Here is an 18,705-nt window from a genome sequence, read left to right on the forward strand (position 1 = left end):
TTATCAGCAGCAACCTTTTGCCTTTGCTGTGAGATAGAGATAGCATCCTTAATCTTTTGGAAAGATTCTTGTAGGTCTCGGCTATACTCATCTGCAGCGAAGATCTTCCCGTGTACCTTAAGTAGCAGGGGACTTTTGGATCTTCCCTCAATTACCTCAAAAGGTGCTTTTTTGGTGGAGGTATATATAGTGTTATTGTAAACATACTCCACTAACGATAAGTACTTCTCCCATTGGGCCCTTTGATCTACTTCTCTTACATAGGATTTTATTAGATCAAGAATTGTTAGGTTAGCTATTTCACTTTGGCCATCCGTTCGGGGATGACAGGCCGAAGAGAAGTTTAGCCTTGTACCTAGATTCTCAAAGAGACCCTTCCAGAAATTACTGGTCATTCTAGGATCTCTATCTGACACTATGGACATCACAAAGCCATGGTACTTGAATATTTGTGATATGAAGAGGATTGCCATTTGATGGGCTTTGATAGTATTTTTAACATGTATAAAATGAGCTTGTTTGCTGAATCTGTCTACTATCGTCCATATTCCCGTATTCCTATGGATAGACTTAGGCAATCCAAAGATAAAATCCATATATGGATATGCTCTCCCATGTTGAATTGGAGATTGGAAAATGTTGAAGCAATTCAGGTTGCTTCCCTCTATCAAACTTCATCTTTTGGCATACCACACATTTAGAAACATACTCTTGTATGTTTGCTTTCATGGCAAGCCAATAGAAATATGTTTCTATCCCTTATAGGGTAGACTGAATCCCTCTATGCACCGCATAAGGAGGAGCATGAGAGTCATACAATACTTTCTCATGTATTGAGTTAGTAACACAGTCTATTGCCATAGAGAAGATAAATATCTTGTAAGGTAAATGGTTCTTCTTTTTTCCCTAGTGCAAGGCTTGAAATCACATCTCTAAAATTGGGATCAATAGCGTAATCATCTATCATAGAAGATAGATCATTGTGAGTTGCTATGGAAACCGCATTTACTCTCGGTCGTCTTGAGAGTGCATCGGCTACTTGATTATGCTTGCCAGGTATATGAGCAATATGAAAATGAAATTGTGAAAGGAAATTTGTCCACCTCATTTCTTTGTCGGAGAGCTTGGTCCACAGAATGAAAGGACCCCCCAATAAATAGTGCTTCCACGAGTCTAAGGCATGTAGAACTGCGAGGAGTTCCTTTTCATAACTGCCTAGAGCTTGCTCAAGAGGGTTGAGCCTTCTAATTTTGTAGCTATGGCGTGTCCTTCTTGGAGCAAAATAGCTCCAAGTCAATCACCACAAGCGTCACATTGGACCTCAAATGGTTTTGAGCGATCTGGCAGTGTAAGCACAGGTTGAGAGACAAGCTTTTCGAAAGCATTGTTCTCCTTGGCAGACCATGTATACCTAACGTTTTTCTTTGTTAGGTCACGTAATGGTCTTGCAATTTGTGAGAAATTTTCTATGAAGCGTCTATAGTATGCAAACATACCTATAAAGCTTCTTAGTTCATGTAGATTCCTTGGATTAGGGCATCCTTTTATTACCTCTAGCTTTGATGGATCCATTTGGATGCCATCTGACATGTGTCCCTCCTTCCCCTTTTGTGAGAGCATTAGGTATTTAAATAATTCAATTAAACTCTTGTTGGACCTCTTAGTCTTCTCGCCAATAGGAATCAGGCAAGCCATTGGGCTGTTGAGTGCTCATTGAACCCCTTGGTAGACTGTCCAATAGTCTTCTAGAGAGCTTAATTTCTATTGGTTCTCTTATCAAGTATTTTTAAATGGATTAAACTAAATTTACTCTAGCCTAATTCTCATTGGTCCACCTCTATGGCCATCTAATAGGATTTGAATGCACCTTGGGGACAACTGGGCTAGGAACCTGACATGTGTCCACTATGCCCTTTGTGTAAAGGGAGCTTGGAACAGAGAGTGTGTGTGTGTGTGTTTGTCTCTCATTCCCTACAAAAAAGGCTCGCCCCCTCCTTGATAGGGATGTGGGAAGACTTTTGAGTCTCCCCACAAGCATCCAAACATCCCTAAGGTTTGACCATAGGACCTTTCATTTAATTTTGGAACCTAAGCTTTTTGGAAGTCTTAATGGGCTGAACCTTAGGGTCTTTAAAGCCCATTGACGCACATTTCTCTTTTGCAGATGGTCCCTCTTTGGATCTATATTTTCCCTTCTTTGGATCCCTGTTGAGACCAGTCTGCTAGCCTTACCAATATTCTAGCCTTTTCTCCCCTGGTTCTTTTCCATATTAAATGATCAGTTTAACATGAGAAAATCATTTAGGAGATTAGATATTAGTTATTCTGACACTTTCCAACTCCCTTGACCGAATAAGAGGCATTGTTGGCACGTGACTGTACTCCCATGAGGGATAGTCTTGAGAGAGGTAAACAAGTCCCAATGTGAGGTAATGTGCTTTGTAGCACCACTATCAAAGTACCACACATGTAAATTTCTGTAGAAACTGACATACATGCATCATGGACAGAAGGATCGTAAGTACTTTTTGCACTAAATGCCCACTCTGCATCTGCATAGCATCACAATCTCCTTTCACAGATTTACAATTATTGTAGTATAACCAATCTCTTTCTTCTTGTCCTCTTTTGCCTTTAATTTAGGACATTCCTTAATCAAGTGATTATTGGTCTTGCAATAATGGCAGCGCATCTTCTTCTTGCTATTTTTAACCAGAATTCCCAAAAGAGGTGCTCCATCAGAATCATTAGGAACAGGTGATTTTTCACTCACTGAAGAACCACAAGAAGTGACTACATTACTATTACCATCTTTTCTTTGAGCAAAAAAATCACGTTGAACTGCACGCTGTTTAGCCATGTTCTTTCTTGAAAGTGACTCTTGCAACAGCAATCTGCATAATGCATCAAACTTGACAACATCGGGATTTCCTTGGGTCATAAGTCTCCAAGAGAGTCCAAGTACTAGCAAAATTCTGGAAAAAATCTTGCAAAGCATCAAGAACAGTCTGCACAAGTGAATTGTCATAAATTACTTTGCTTGCAAAAATGACTTTCTCATTAAATATCCTTCATACCAACAAGAAAAGTGTCCATGTCATCTTCCTCATGCCTAATCTGACTCCAACTCTTTACGCAAAAATGCAATTTTAGCCTCATTGTGGCTTGCATAAAGACCAGCCAAAATATCCCAAGATTGTTTAGCTGATTTAGCTGAGTGAATGTGAGGAGTAATAGTGCACTTCACAGATAATGCAACTAGTAGATGAGCTAGTGCATCTCTAACATCCCAACGAGCCTGATCAGTCATAGGCAAAATAGCTCTAGAAACAACAATCTTGCAGTCAAAACTTGCAACATCCTCAACAACGACTGTATCCATAGAATTGGGACGTACATCAATGCCTTGCCCTGCACAACATTCCAAATTCCTTTTGACACAAGAACATGTTGCATCATGTAAGAAAACATTGGGTAATTGTCCCCATCCAATTTATCCTCAGCGGCGGCGGCAAACATCTTGAACATATATGTGATGTTGTCAGTTGTGGCGAGTGTCTGCACTTGATGTGAAAACTGCCCAAAAACAGAAAAAATGAAGCAAAACTTACACACACTATATAGAAAAACCCAAAGAAGAATGTAAGGAACCTGTTATGCAAAAAATAGCACTGACAAAAAATTTGCACAAACGAACAAAATTGCCTGCACAGTACTACATGTAGTGGAAACAGAGACCAAAATGAGTCCGAATGAAAAATATGAGTAGACCAAGATCTACAAGCTTACCCAAAGTATTTTTCGACCTGTTGACGCTCACCAAAGCTCACCCAAATTGGAGAAAGTGAGCAGGTGACGTTGGCGACTATACCTGGGAGGACGCAACCTGCTCGAATACCAATTGTTGGAAATAGAGTTGCAAGAGAACACACACAGCTTGGAGAAGATGAAGAAGCTCAAGGCACACAATAGAGAAACTAGTATTGCTTAGTGCACAACTGAAAGATCAATTAACCCTTGAATGATGGATATTTATACAGTGTACGTGGGAAAAAAACTCCTAGTGAGGAAAAAAATGCCCCGGCAGCCTAAGTATGTTCACACACATCACTACGACATATGTATGGTAACATTTTTGACGCACTTGATCCATCTCTAGTATCCTACTTAGCTACCAAGAATCTTTCATCCGAACCATCTCTTAGGGAACATTTTTCATATATAAAATGTGTAGATCATGTCATAAAATCTAATATCTAACCAACCCAAACGATTTTCTCATATTAAATTGATCATTTAATGTGGGAGAATAAACAAGAACATGGGTTAGAATATAGACATGTGTTTATGGATCTGTCTCAACACCTGGCCAAGGTTAAAAGGGGTCCAAATGAGAGATGGTATGTTAAAGAGCAAGGCTACCTAATGGAGCTTAAATACCGTAGGGTTAGCTTCATTAAAGACCCCTTACCCAAAAGCTTGAGGTGTTTCTCACATGCTTAAATGACTAAAGTTCTTGAAGTATTTAATTCAAAGATAACTCTCAAGAGGCATGAACGTTTCCATGCTTGATTGACTAAGTCCTTGAAGTATTCCATTCAACACAATGACTTAATAAGCATAAAAGACACATGCTCAAATGATCCTCCATATGTGGCCCTCATGATGTGTTTGAATGCTATTGGATAGGTTTTAAAGGGGTCCAATGAGAATTTAGATACATAAAAATAAATAATTAAGTATTTCTCTCAAAGAGAAAAAAGAGGACACATGTCCAAAGGAAATAATAAAATAATAAGAAAGAGAGAGAGAGAGAGAGAGAGAGAGAGGGGTGGAATAAGCATGAGAGGGGGGGTATACTCTTCCACACACACACACACACACACACACACACACATATTCTCTCATTGTGTGGAATGCCAAAGGCAAGAGCTTCATCTCCTTCTAGAAGCTTGTTGAGAAGTGGAGAGCCTACACCAACACTCTTGGCTATGGAATGAAAATCCAACCAAGAGCCATGCTTCAATGCTTAAGCTTTCCATCTTCTTCATCTTACTTACTATGATATTATGTTATGCTAAGCAAGAAGAGTGATGATAGGTGAGGAACTATTTCTTTCTCCTATGGATGAATCTTCTTCCTCTTTCCTACCCTCATTCCCTGCTAGCTCTCTCCACCTTTTAAGGTGTTTGAGGCCTTGGGACCGAGGCTTGGGATAGTTAATGCTTTTTGCAAAGTTTATGTTAAGCTTGTGGTGCATGAAGCTTTCCATCTTCATAGCATCACCAAGGTCACAAGGAACACAAAGATTGTATTGTAACAAGTCTCTCTTGAGGGGAGAATCTATAATACAAACGCCTTTTGGAGGGGAGACCGGCTCCACGTAAATCCGATCCTCAACTATAGTCATGTTCTCTAATACTCTCTCTCTTGCAAAAGTATTGTTCATGCCAAGTTAATTAAGTACTATGTTTATGTTGCTACGATCAATTAAGTTCACCCTCCATGGTCTCAAAGTAATATCACAAAAATGCTCACTCTAATTCTCTTAATTCCGCTATTCTCAAAGTTCATAGGCCATTTCCATTACACTGGTATCAAAGAATTTGGTTTCTCTTTTCTTGCTTAAGAAGAGATTTCCTTAAGTAGCCTATAAATGGTTGATTTTGTTAAATATATTAGGGTAAGTGGGACTAGGATCTATTCTCGATTTTGTTGAGCCCACTATGTGGAATATGGTGCACACCTCGGGAGCTTTGGTCTTAATAATGGGGTCTTTTTAGACTTGCCTACGGCTTTACCATTATTGAGTCATAAGAAGTCTGAAAGGAGCTATCCCTCGGCAATTCTGCTATGTTAGACCCACCCCACTACTCTCTATAATTAACCAATTCGAGCCGTGGGTGTAGATACTTAAGTGCTTATTTTCAAAGGCTAAGAGGAGTAGCAACGAAGTTTTTGAGTTGCCAAAGAATACAATAAGTAAACACATAAGTTTAATTAGCACGGCTGACAATAACCAAGAGAGTACAATGAACATTGATAACTTTGATTTTTCACATGAAGGTGCTAATGATGATGCTCCCATGTTTATCAATTATCTTGTTACTAGGTTGCATCAAGCTATGGGCAACCCTACTTTGCAAGCTGAAGTTACTCAACAACTTCTTTCTTATGGGATTTTCCTTCCTCTCTAAGAGGAGAGAGAGCTTAGGAGGCCTCTTGATGAGACCCCAAAAGAAGACTCTCTCCCATACGACAGGAGGAATCCAAAGAACAAGAAAGTAATGAATCCCTAAGTTCCTCTAAAGATGTGGCTCCACGAAGACGGCGGTTTAGACGATCGCCAACTCCTCCCAAGAGGAAATGGTCAACACACAGTCCTTCTCCTTGTCACTCCAAAAGGGAAGAGAGGAAACAAAGGAAGAAAAGGTCAAGAAAGAGGTCTCCCTTTCACACCGACAAAGTATTGGCCTTCATCCAACAATTTGATGCGGCCTTTGGAGACGAGGGCTTCACGGTGTCCTCCAAGCTACGTCATGTAGCTATGCACTTCCAAAAAACGGCTCGCCAATGGTGCGCTAGCCTTTGTGGCAACGGTGAAGCGCCAAAGACATGGAAAACTCTAGGAGTTTCCATCATGAAGCAATTCCTTGCAAGCGATGCAAAGGAAAAAGTACTTACCGAATGGCACAGTTTGAAGCTTCTCTCCCATAGTCTATTCACAAATATGTGGACAAGTTTTGGGATTTACATCTCAATGCTACTATCTTCCAAAAGATAGACTTCGCCGAGCAAAAGCAAAATATTTGTGGGGGATTACCTGAAGAAATGGCCGAGTATGTCAACTCCCAATGGCTTGGTTCTATCACCGAAGTAATCCACCACACCATGGTTGCTTCCCGCATCAATTTCCAACAAGGGGATAGACGGAATATCAAACCCATGGAAAACAAAGAAAAAAATGATGCAAAGAGGAAAACCAATGCCCAAAATTCTTCCCAAGGCACTTCCTACAACAACAACAATAGGTCCAAGGAGAAGGGAGTTTACAAAGGTAAAAACAAACTCTCTCATGAAGAGCTTGAAGCTTTTTGCAAGGATTCCAAAATGTGTTCATTGATGATATCCCTATGGACTTAGCTCCAAAATGAGGGGATGATGACCATCGAATTGAGCTCCTATCAGGAAGCTCACCGCCTAACAAGCCTCCTTATCGAGTTTCCCAAGAACAAGAGGAGATTATGAGGCAAGTACAAGGATTGGTAGACAAAGGGATGGTGAGGCCTAGCTCCTCTCCCTTTTGTTCTCCAATCATTTTAGTGCAAAAGAAAGATGGTACATACCACATGTGTGTGGACTATCATGCACTAAACCATATCACTATCAAAAACAGATTTCCCATACCTCGGGTAGAAGATATGTTTGATAAGCTACAAGGCTCTACCTACTTCAGTAGGATTGACCTTAAAAGTGGCTATCATCAAATAAAGATAGTGGAGGAAGATATCCTAAAGACTGTGTTTCGTACAACGTTTGGTCTTTATGAATATCTAGTCATGCCTTTTGGTTTGACCAATGTACCTGCCACATTCAATCGTTTGATGGAGAAATATTTAGACCCTACCGCAAGCTCACTGGAGTTTTCTTTGATGATATCATCATCTAATCCAAGTCCTTCAAGAGATTCAATACTTAGGTCATATTATCTCTCAAGATGGTATCTGTATGGATCCATCAAAGTTAGGTAATAATAGTGAGGCGGTCCGGGGCGGGCAACAAGAAGAGCAACCTCTAGACACCCTTCAAGGCTCCCGTGCTGCTCAATGGGGCTGAGGCACAACACAACACAAACCAAAACAACAAACCCACAGCCAAATCCCAACTACACAAGGGGCACCACCTAGTTTAAGAGCGAACTAGGACGCAAAAGAGGAGAATCGTTAGATCAACCCACAAACAAGCAAGGAATTTACACTAACCCTAACACCAATGGAACACTCTCACACACTAAAACACGAGAGAGAGAGAGAGAGAGAGAGAGAGAGAGAGAGAGAGAGAGAGAGAGAGAGATAGTGCTCGGGCTGCTTTGAAACGTATCGGCAATGATCAAGCAAACACAACTATATATTTAAGAAAGAGAGAGAAAGGGGGAGGGGGTGCTTGTTGCATTAATACCTTCTTACAAATCTGTCACGACAAATCAAAGTGAGATTAGTATTTGTTAGACATAGCTTGCGTAAATTTCACCACAACACATCACAAGAAAAGCCACCCCAATCACTGTCTTAAGGCCAGGGGAGTCCTCTCCACCCTGTCGCCCTCTTACAGTATGTGGGATTTATGGCTAGATTGATGACAACACCAGAGACAAGCTATCATGAACTTAACAAAAAACACGAAGACACTTACGCATCATTGTTGTCCATTACTTCACGTTGGAAGGGAGACAAAGTATCCAAGCTTAGTCCAAATCCACCCTCCTTGATTCAGCGAATGTTGGGCTTACACTAGTAGGAGAAATGATAGATTTCCTACTCTCAATTGAATGATCACTCTCTCTCTTACAATGGCATAGAGTTCCCTTGCTAATCCCCTATTACAACACATGCACATGCATAAGACAATGAGCTTCCACTCAAGAGCTCCTTCTAAAGAGGTTGAGCTTGGCTTCTCAAGCTATAGCATAGTGCTCTTGCTTATGGCTCCTCCCTTTTTGTGCTAGCTACACCCTCCTTTTATAGCAATTTTGAAGGCTAGGGTTACTCCTTTAACCATGGTTGGGTTAGATTTTCAGCAATTTATCTAATTTCTTTTGCTTGGAATTATCAAGAAGTTGGTGGGGAAAGAGAGAGGAGAGAAATGGAGGTGATAGGACTTTTCATAGTGGGTTAGTGTTAGTAGAGTTAGTATTAATTTACAAATGGAATTGGATATTTACAATGGGAGTATCCATGTAGGATACAAATAAGGAAGAAAAACTCTTAAGAGGTAAGAAAAGGTGGATTTCTTACAAGGTTGATGCTCCAAGTGTCTTGAGTAGGGCAAATTTTGACGCTTGTTGACGGTCCACTAGCTTTGACGATACATTTTTTCTCCACTCTTGACCTTCCTTGAGAGACAAGGTAATTGAAGCTGAGTAATCAACCACCATGATGCTGTCTTTTAAGAGAAGAGGCTGAATTTGTGGGTTTTTTTATAGATATGGGTAATTTGGAGGAGGAAAAATGAGACTAGGTGGTCAATTTTGGAATGGAATTGTGTGTGGGAGGTATGAGTTCACCATGGTTTCTCTTATTCTTCAAGGTTGAGGAGAAGGTGAGTAGGGTGCAGAGAGGAGTGGTGAGAGAGGTGGGGATGATGAGTGGAGAAGTGTGTGTGAAAGAGGAAAATGATAAAGTGGAAGAGAGAGTGTGGCTGCATAGCATGGGAAAACTGGGGTCCACTAATAAAATCATAGCTCAGTAGCTCAAAAAAATATGAAAAAATTTGAGGCAAAAGTTCAGCCCACGAGCTATAACTTTTGTTTGTATCACCTTTTCAAATTCGGAGAGCAAGTGAACTTTAAAAATTCAACAAAATCGATCGTTTTTTTCCACTGCACAAGGTCCTTGTGGGGTCCTTCTTTGGATGATTCTTTTGAATACCTCCAAGAGTGAGCCCTCCATAGTGCATGTATGCATGCCACCTACCCTTGACCTTATTTGGCAGGTTTATAATTGAAGATATTGTTGAGATTGTGATATAAGTGAATAGTACAACTAAGAAAATCAAATATTGAGGGGTCTAAAAAATATGTACATGTCAAATATAAATAATATAAGTGGAAAAAATATAAAGGGGTCAAAAGAAATCTCTCTCATTATGAGGCTACCATAAAAAGATAAATATTTTTGGTGTTCTAATTTTTTAGAAAAAAACAAAATAGATGTAGGAAGGAAAAAATCACAATAGTGAAAAAATATACACATAAATAAAAGTAGTTTTTTTGGATTTTTGTTGGGGTGGAGTTACACCAAATATAAGAGAAGCTTACATGAAAATATTTCTATATGGAATAAAGAGTATGAAAAATGGTAAGAAAAATTGTGGTAATGGTGAGGCAATGTACAGAGCATAAATAACACACACTTAGGTAGAAATATTTAAATAAATATCAAAATAATTATGAAAAAATATTTTATTTAGGCCCTATATACAAAGAAATATTTTCATACGCATGGGCCATAATATACTTATTTTTTATTTTATTTTTTTATTTTTTTGGCTCAACTAGCCCAATGACTAGCTAATTGAGGGTTTTTTAAGAAGATATGGGAAAAGTCCCGTGACTCACGTACGCCTATGTACAGTGAAATGGTAGGGATAGCCACAGTGTTTGGGTGATTTTGGTAGGGTGAGGTAACTCACTGTGGCAATTACAAAGAGCCGAAAAACGGCTATCAATAGCATGGCCTAATCCAAGGAATCTACATGAGCTAAGAAGCTTTATTGGTATGTGTGCATACTATAGACGCTTCATAGCAAAAAATTCTCAAATAGCAGGACCATGACATGACTTAACAAAGAAGAACGTTAAGTATTCATGGACTGCTAAGGAGCAAAAAGATTTTGACAAGCTCAAAGAGAAGCTTACCTCTCAACTAGTCCTCATGCTTTCGGATCTTTCAAAGCCATTTGAGGTCCAATGTGATGCTTGTGGTGATTGCCTTGGAGCAGTCTTGCTTCAAGAAGGGCATGCCATAGCATATGAGAGCCGAAGGCTCAATACGGATGAACAGGTCTTGGGCATTTATGAGAAAGATCTTTTAGTTTTTCTACATGCCCTAGACACATGGAAGCACTATTTATTGTAGATTCCATTCCTTTTACAAAGAGACCATCAAAATCTCAAGTACTTCATGACGCAAACAAAGCTTTCCGACAAGCAAATGAGGTGGGAAAATTTTCTTTTGCAATTTAATTTTTATATTGCTCACATTGCTGGTAAGCACAATCAAGTGGCCGATGCACTGTCACGACAACCAAAAGTCAATGCCGTGTCTATAGCAAATCACAATGATCTATCTTCCATGATAGATGAGTATGCTATTGACCCTGACTTCAAAGATGTAATGTCAGCCCTTGCTTTGGGGAAGAAAGGGGAAGAAAGGGGAACCATTCACCTTACAGGATGGTTATCTTCTCCATGGAAAAAGGCTATGTGTTACCCATTCCCTTCGTGAGAAACCCATGTATGAATCCCATGCTCCTCCCTATGCGGGGCCTAGAGGCATTCAACCTACTCTTCGAGGAGTAGAGACATACTTCTATTGGCCTACCATGAAAGTGGAAATACAAGAGTATGTTTCAAAATGTGTGGTATGCCAAAAGATTAAGTATGATAGAGCAAAGAAACCTGGATTACTCCAGCCATTGCCAATCCCTAATTCACAATGGGAGAGTATATCCATGGATTATCCAAGTCTATCCATGGGAATACGGAAATACGGACAATAGTCGACAGGTTTAGCAATCAAGCATACTTTATTCCTGTCAAAAAGATTATTAAGGCACACCAAATGGCAACCATCTTCATATCTCAGATTTTCAAACACCATGGATTACCAACATCCATCGTGTCAGATAGAGATCCTAGAATGACCAGTAATTTTTGGAAAGGTCTCTTTAAAAATCTAGGTACAAGATGAATTTCACTTCAGCCTACCACCCACAAACGGATGGCCAAAGTGAGACAGCCAATCTTATGATACTCGATCTACTAAAGACTTCTGTCACAGAAGTAGATCAACGATCACAATGGGAGAAGTACTTACCCCTTGTAGAGTATGCGTACAATAATATTGTCCATACTACTACAGGAAAAGCACCTTTTGGAATCATAGAGGGAGGACCTAAAAGTCCCTTGCTACTTAAAGTACATGGGAAGATCTTCGTTGCTGATGAGTATAGCCGTGACCTACAAGAATCTTTGCAAAAAATTAAAGAGGCTATATCCATCTCTCCACAAAGGCAAAAAGCTGCTGCTTACAAGCACAGAAGGGCCTTAACGTTCAAAGAAATGATTGGGTCTTACTTAAGTTTCCCAAGGCTCAATTGAGGCAAACGACGAGCAAAATCCTTCGGGCCATCAAAAGTATTATACTAAATTAGCAAAAAGATACTATGGTCCACAATGCTTTTTACGTGAGCCTACTTAAGCCCTACAAAGGAGAGCCACCAATAGAACCAATTATTGAAGACCCTCCAGAAATCGAAGACCAAGAAGAGGTGCTACAACCCGAAGCTATCCTTTGGCATGAAGAGAAGGTACTACGGCATGGTAAGATTATCCGATGGTATATTATTAAGTTCAAAAATTATGCATTTGAAGATGCTAGATGTATGAAAGGAATGCAGCTTAAGGATAGTATGAACCTTGTCAATGCTTACAAATGTTACACTAGAGTAAGCAAATGTAAATGCTTTCTAATTGGACAATGTTTTTGTCTTATAAGACTAATCCTCTTTTGTGCACAAATTTAAATAGTATGCATGCTTAGAATCGTGTTTGTGATGACGATGTCACTCAAACACCAAGTAGAATTTGTCACTCTAATGTGGGAGTATGATATGGACTAAAGAGCAGACATGCTTGCGGCATCTATGTCTCCCAAGCACCAAATGGACTAGTCATCCATTCTGGAATGATGTTTTTGGGTGAAAAGGGATCCTTTACCCGCTAAGAAACGTAGACTAATGACTAAGACTTTATCTCTTCTACCTCACAGTTGAGGACGACTATGATTTCAAGAGAGAGGTAATGTCATAAAATTTACTATTTAACCAACCCAATGATTTTCTCATATTAAACTGATCATTTAATGTGGGAGAATAAACGAGAAAAAGGGTTAGAATATAGACATGTGCTTATGGATCTACCTCAACACGGGGCCAATGTTAAAAGGGGTCCAGATGAGAGATGGTATGTTAAAGAGCAATGTTACCTAATGGAGCTTAAATACTGTAGGGTTAGCTACATTAAAGATCTTTAAAAGTTAGTGTTCAAAAGTACTTTGACCTTAGGCAAGCTAGGGCTGACCTTGAGGTGAGAATACTACCCAAGCATGAGGTGCTTGTTGGCTTGCTAAGTGTTGGTGGGAACCTTACCCAAAATTCTTGAGGTGTTTCTTACACACTTAAATGACTAAATGTCTTGAAGTATTTAATTCCAAGATAACTCTCAAGAGGCCTCAACGTTTCCATACTTGATTGACTAAGTCCTTGAAGTATCCAATTCAACCAAATGACTTAATAAGCATAAAAGACACATGTTCAAATGATCCTCCACATGTGGCCCTCATGATGTGCGTGAATGCTATTGGATAGATTTTAAAGGGGTCCAATGAGAATTTAGATACATAAAAATAAATAATTAAGTTCTTTCTCTCAAAGAGGAAAAAGAGGACACATGTCCAAATGAAATAATAAAATAATACGAGAGAGAGAGAGAGAGAGAGGTGGACCAAGCATGAGAGGGGGGGTATATTCTCCCACACACACACACACATTCTCTCATTGTGTGGAGTGCAAAATGCAAGAGCTCCATCTCCTTCTCCAAGCTTGTTGAGAAATGGAGAGCCTACACCAACACTCTTGGCTAAGAACGCAAATCCAACCAACAGCCATGCTTCAATGCTTAAGCTTGCCATTTTTGTCATCTTCATTACTATGCTATTATGCTATGCTAAGCAAGAAGAGTGATGATAAGTGAGAAACTATTTCTTTCTCATATGGATGATTCTTCTTCCTCTTTCCTACCCTCATTCCCTGCTAGCTCTCTCCCCTTCAAAGGTGTTTGAGGCCTTAGGACTGAGGCTTGGGATAGTTAATGATTTTTGCAAAGTTTATGCTAAGCTCGTGATGCATGAAGCTTTCCATCTTCATAGCATCACCAAGGTCACAAGGAATGCAAAGATTGTATTGTAACAAGTCTCTCTTGATGGGAGAATCCATAATACAAACGCCTTTTGGAGGGGGGACTGGCTCCAAGTAAATCCGGTCCTCAACTATTGTCATGTTCTCTAATACTCTCTCTTTTGCAAAAGTATTGTTCATGCCAAGTTAATTAAGTACTATGTTTATGTTGCTACCATCCATTAAGTTCACCCTCCATGTTCTCAAAGTAATCTCACAAAATTGCTCACTCTAATTCTCTTAATTCCGCTATTCTCAAAGTTCATAGGCCATTTCTATTACATATCCTTACATGTTGAAATACGAACTTGACCCCCGGGTAAGTATAAGGTATTTTCCACCTCATCATAAGTATATGTTTTTGGTTCAAGTTTATTTTCGCACAAGTTTGCTTACGCTTTGCAAGAGGGATGCATAAGCTAGAAGGATTTCATCCAATTTTCTTCTCAGCCATATGACAAGGTCACGTAAGAGCATTGCATTTTGGGAAAGTAGTTTAGGAACCACTTTGGCAACCTATCACTTTCTCTCTTCACTATTCATTAGGATATCATCATGGTTTCATTCCCTATTGCAACAATTTTACAGACCTATATAGTAGGGTTTGTTTGGCACATGTTTTTAGTCACACGGTGTGCAACATGGCCTAGGAACTCATGAAGTTCGTTCCCTCTCACTCATGTTTTTGAGTGTTTGCAATTACCTCCACACACAAGTAACACAAGTAAATCTCGTACTTGTTAAATGTCACTTTTCCTAACATTGTTTTTTTGAGACATATTCCACATGTGGAGAATATGAGCCTCTAGGATTGACATTGGCGCCCGTTTCTTAATGATGTGTTGTGATAGAGTCCCTAAGTGCTGGTCAAATTTTTTTGTTAGACCATCAAAATACCAGGAACAATTTCAGTGGGGCCGGGTAACTTGCCGAAGTTGCAAGTACAGTAAACAACATTGATAGACGGTTGTTTACATACATAGCAAGGCTATGTTTTGTTGTTGAAAATGTTTCATTGTTAAAACTTAGGTGTGATTGAGTTTTCACATTCTATTATGGTCCAGATTTTGTTGCAAGGCTTTCACGTAAGTACTATGGAAAGTCTCATCATGAAAATGCAAGTTCGAATAAGTTTGTGTTGAATGCGTGCACGCTAGGTGTTATGGGCTTTAGTATTTAACACAGGTTTAAACACATGTTTTTTGTTTGGACCAACATACAAATTCATGGACATGATAGCTTTGGAAGCATATTGCACTACATGTGCAATATTTCTATGACATTTATGTGGATCTACCAACTACCATACGAGGGGAGAACTTGGTATGGGTGTTTGTAGATAAATGGTTTAAACTATGTAAGTTTATTCCAATCTTAGGGGGTTCACCATTCAGTATCACCCTATATAACGTGTGTTCGTGGGGTATTAAAAAAACTCCTCTTTTAACATGTTTGAATGAATAAAATGACCCCTTACTTTAGGAATTTTTTTAAAACTGAATATAAAAACCCCTAATTTTTATGTATCTCTGTTAAATTGCCTAAAATCTTTACATTTTTAAAACCCCCCCTTTTAAACTCATGTTATACATTAACATGATTATATAGTGCACCCCCCGAGATTCCAATCAAGCTCTTTGATCCCATGTTAGGCAAGGGGAACTAGAACCTAGGAGTCCACCACCCAACCACCCACTATATAGTATGGCTCCTAGCCCTTTGCCCTAGTTGGACTCCCTTTCCACACTGCCTAGCCCGGCCTTGCCCTTGTCTAGTTCGGCCTTGCCATTGTCCTGACATTACTCCCCCCTTAAAGAAGAGTTTTCTTCCTCAAAAACAAAAGTGGGGGACTTCTTCTTAAGAACACTAATGTTTTCCCAAGTGGCACCTTCCTCAGGTCGATCTTTCCACTTGATTAAGGCTTGTTGACGTACATGATGACATGTACGTAACTCATGATAGTCGAGAATACGTTCAGGTTCATGCGGTAAGGTAGGAGGTTCAACGAAATCAACCAAAATCTGTTGGTCAATGACATTGTCGTCCCCATGTAACCGCTTATGTAAACGGCTTACATGAAACACCGGATGAATACGAGAATGTGTAGGCAATAATTTGTAGGCACGATCACCTACTCGCTTGAGTATTTTGAAAGGCCCACAATATCGGGGAGATAATTTAGGTGTTGGTCCAATTTTCAGACTTTCTAAATATTCTGGCACACATAAAAATACTTCCTTCCCTTCCTCGAAGATAACTTGCCGACATTTCTCATCACCATACTTCTTATACCGATCCTGCGCTTGTCGGACATTCTGACGAGTGAGTTTCCGCATATCCATGTGGTCTTGGAGAAAATCCTTAACCTGTTGGAGCTTTTTGGTTACCAACCCCACCGTAACAGGTGACCTAGGTTGAAACCCGTACATGAGCATGAAAGGACTAAATCCAGTTGTGACATGCTTAGCACTATTGTAGGCAAACTCGAGAATAGGTAAGTATTCTTCCCAGTCTGACTGTTTTTTGCTGCCGTATGCTCTTAGCATATCCTCTAGCACATGGTTAACTCGTCCAGTCTGACTGTTTTTTGCTGACGTATGCTCTCAGCATATCCTCTAAGCACATGGTTAACTCGTTTTGGATGATCGGCTGTACTGAGGTTTAGTTGTGTACCCAATCGTTTGAAGACAACCCTCCAAAAATGACTGTTAAACTTGGGATCACGATCACTGAGGATGTTACTTGGCAAACCATACAACTTGTATAGATTGTCCATAAATAACTTGGCTAGTTTTGGTGTCTTAACCGTTGATTTGGTTGGAATAAACTTCCATAGTTTAATCAACCGGTCTACGACCACCCACACCGAGTCATGACCTCGTATAGTGGTTGGTAAACCCATAATAAAGTCCATAGAGATACTTTCTCATTTTCCATTAGGAATCTCCAAAGGATGTAAAAGTCCTCCTGCTTTCAGGCGCTCTGCTTTGTTAACTTGACATTTTTGGCAATGCAAGACATAAGCTTGAACAAAGCCATGTATACCTGGTTAGTTAAACTATCGTCGTACGAGAGCATAAGTATTTCTAATACCCGGGTGCCCTGTACTTGGACTATCATGACATTCATAAAGAATTTGGCGCCGAATGTCCGTGTCCGTCGATACACAAACTCTCCCCTTATGGAGTAGGTACCCATTGTCGATGGTGAAATGCTTCCATCACTGTAGTTCATCACTCGATAGAGGAGAACTAGGTGTGGAGGTTAACATTACACTACCATCATTGGAGTGAGAAGGATCCCTCATTTGTACATGGCTCCACACTTTGGAATATGCTCATATTTGCCTTTGAGAGAATCCAAAAATTCACTACGAAGTTCCGTGAACAAGAGATAATTGATCTCCGGCATACGATGATCCGAGCCTATCACAAATTTTTTATTTACTATATTTTTTTGGTTTTCCTTGCTTCTAGAGATTTACAATAAAAGAAAGAGTGAGAACAACCTCTTGGAAAAATTCAAAAAATGACTGGATGGGAATTTTTCCTTGACTAGTTCACCGGAGGTGAAAGGTAGTACCTAGTGGTAAAGGGAAGGGAAAATATGTAAATGTGAAAAGAAAAGATATGATGTGTTTGTGGAGCCATGCACCCATGATTCAAGGGTCATGAGGGGTTCATATCATCATGGCTTTGGAGCCATATGATGATTCAAACAGATGGGACCCAGGTAGAAGACTTGGTGAAGGAAGGAAACAGACACATGATTTTGTTGGATTTTTTAAAAATACGTCCACTCCGATCCAAGAAAAGTTGTCTTCATCAAAGTTGTAGTTTATGAGCTGGAGATTCTGACCATTTTTTAAAATAATTTTTGCAACTACGGTCTAGGAAATATGGCAAAAATGGTGGACGCCAGTTTTTCCAACTGTGGTGGAGACCACCCTCTCTACCTTTACACACACACCCTTCCTTTTCCACATTGAGCCCTTCTCTAAAAATCAGCCATTAGTCTCCTCACCCTCCCCTCCTTTCTCCTCTCTCTCAAGCTTATAAAACCATCACAAATTCCTCTTCTAATCACCTCTCAAATCATGCTTAATCTTGTTGTAATTCATAAGTTGTCATTCAACCCCTTCCTATTATTACCAGATATGCATTGATTTTATGTAGATTCTTTACATTTTAAAATAAGGAAGCTCTTGGACTCAAGCTATGGAGGAAGGAGTGAAGACAACACAAGTGATGATGGAGCCAATTAGTTGCAAATTGGTCAACAAATCACTTGGAAGGAGCTTCTTCATTGGTGGAATGTCCCTTATCAAGCTTCATTTGTACAAATTGCACTTGGATCTTAACCTCACTCCTAATCACTCTCTTGCCTATATAAAGAGCCCCCCCCCTTTGTAATTTCAAGTCTCCCCCAGCCTCATTGAGTCTTTGTATCACTCATCATGAGCCCATAAAGCTCATTCATTCACTCTATTCTTTCACATTCTAGAGTGCAAATTGTTTTATGCTAGTAACCCCCCCTCTTCTCACTTATGTTAATTAAGAGAGATCTTTTATGTGTGTGTGAGAGTGCTTGATGTGATTTTGGCTAAATCTTGAATTGTTGTTTAGTAATCTACATGCTGTTGGTGTTGGGAGTGCTTGAAGTTATCCATTCCTTGTACACACATTGAGGTTAATGCTTCATTCATAGTGATAGCTCTCTCTCTCTCTCTCTCTCTCTCTCTCTCTCTCT

The sequence above is a fragment of the Adiantum capillus-veneris genome, chromosome 25, assembly GCF_014529385.1.
Source record: "Adiantum capillus-veneris isolate H3 chromosome 25, ASM1452938v2, whole genome shotgun sequence".
Taxonomy (NCBI): Eukaryota; Viridiplantae; Streptophyta; class Polypodiopsida; order Polypodiales; family Pteridaceae; genus Adiantum; species Adiantum capillus-veneris.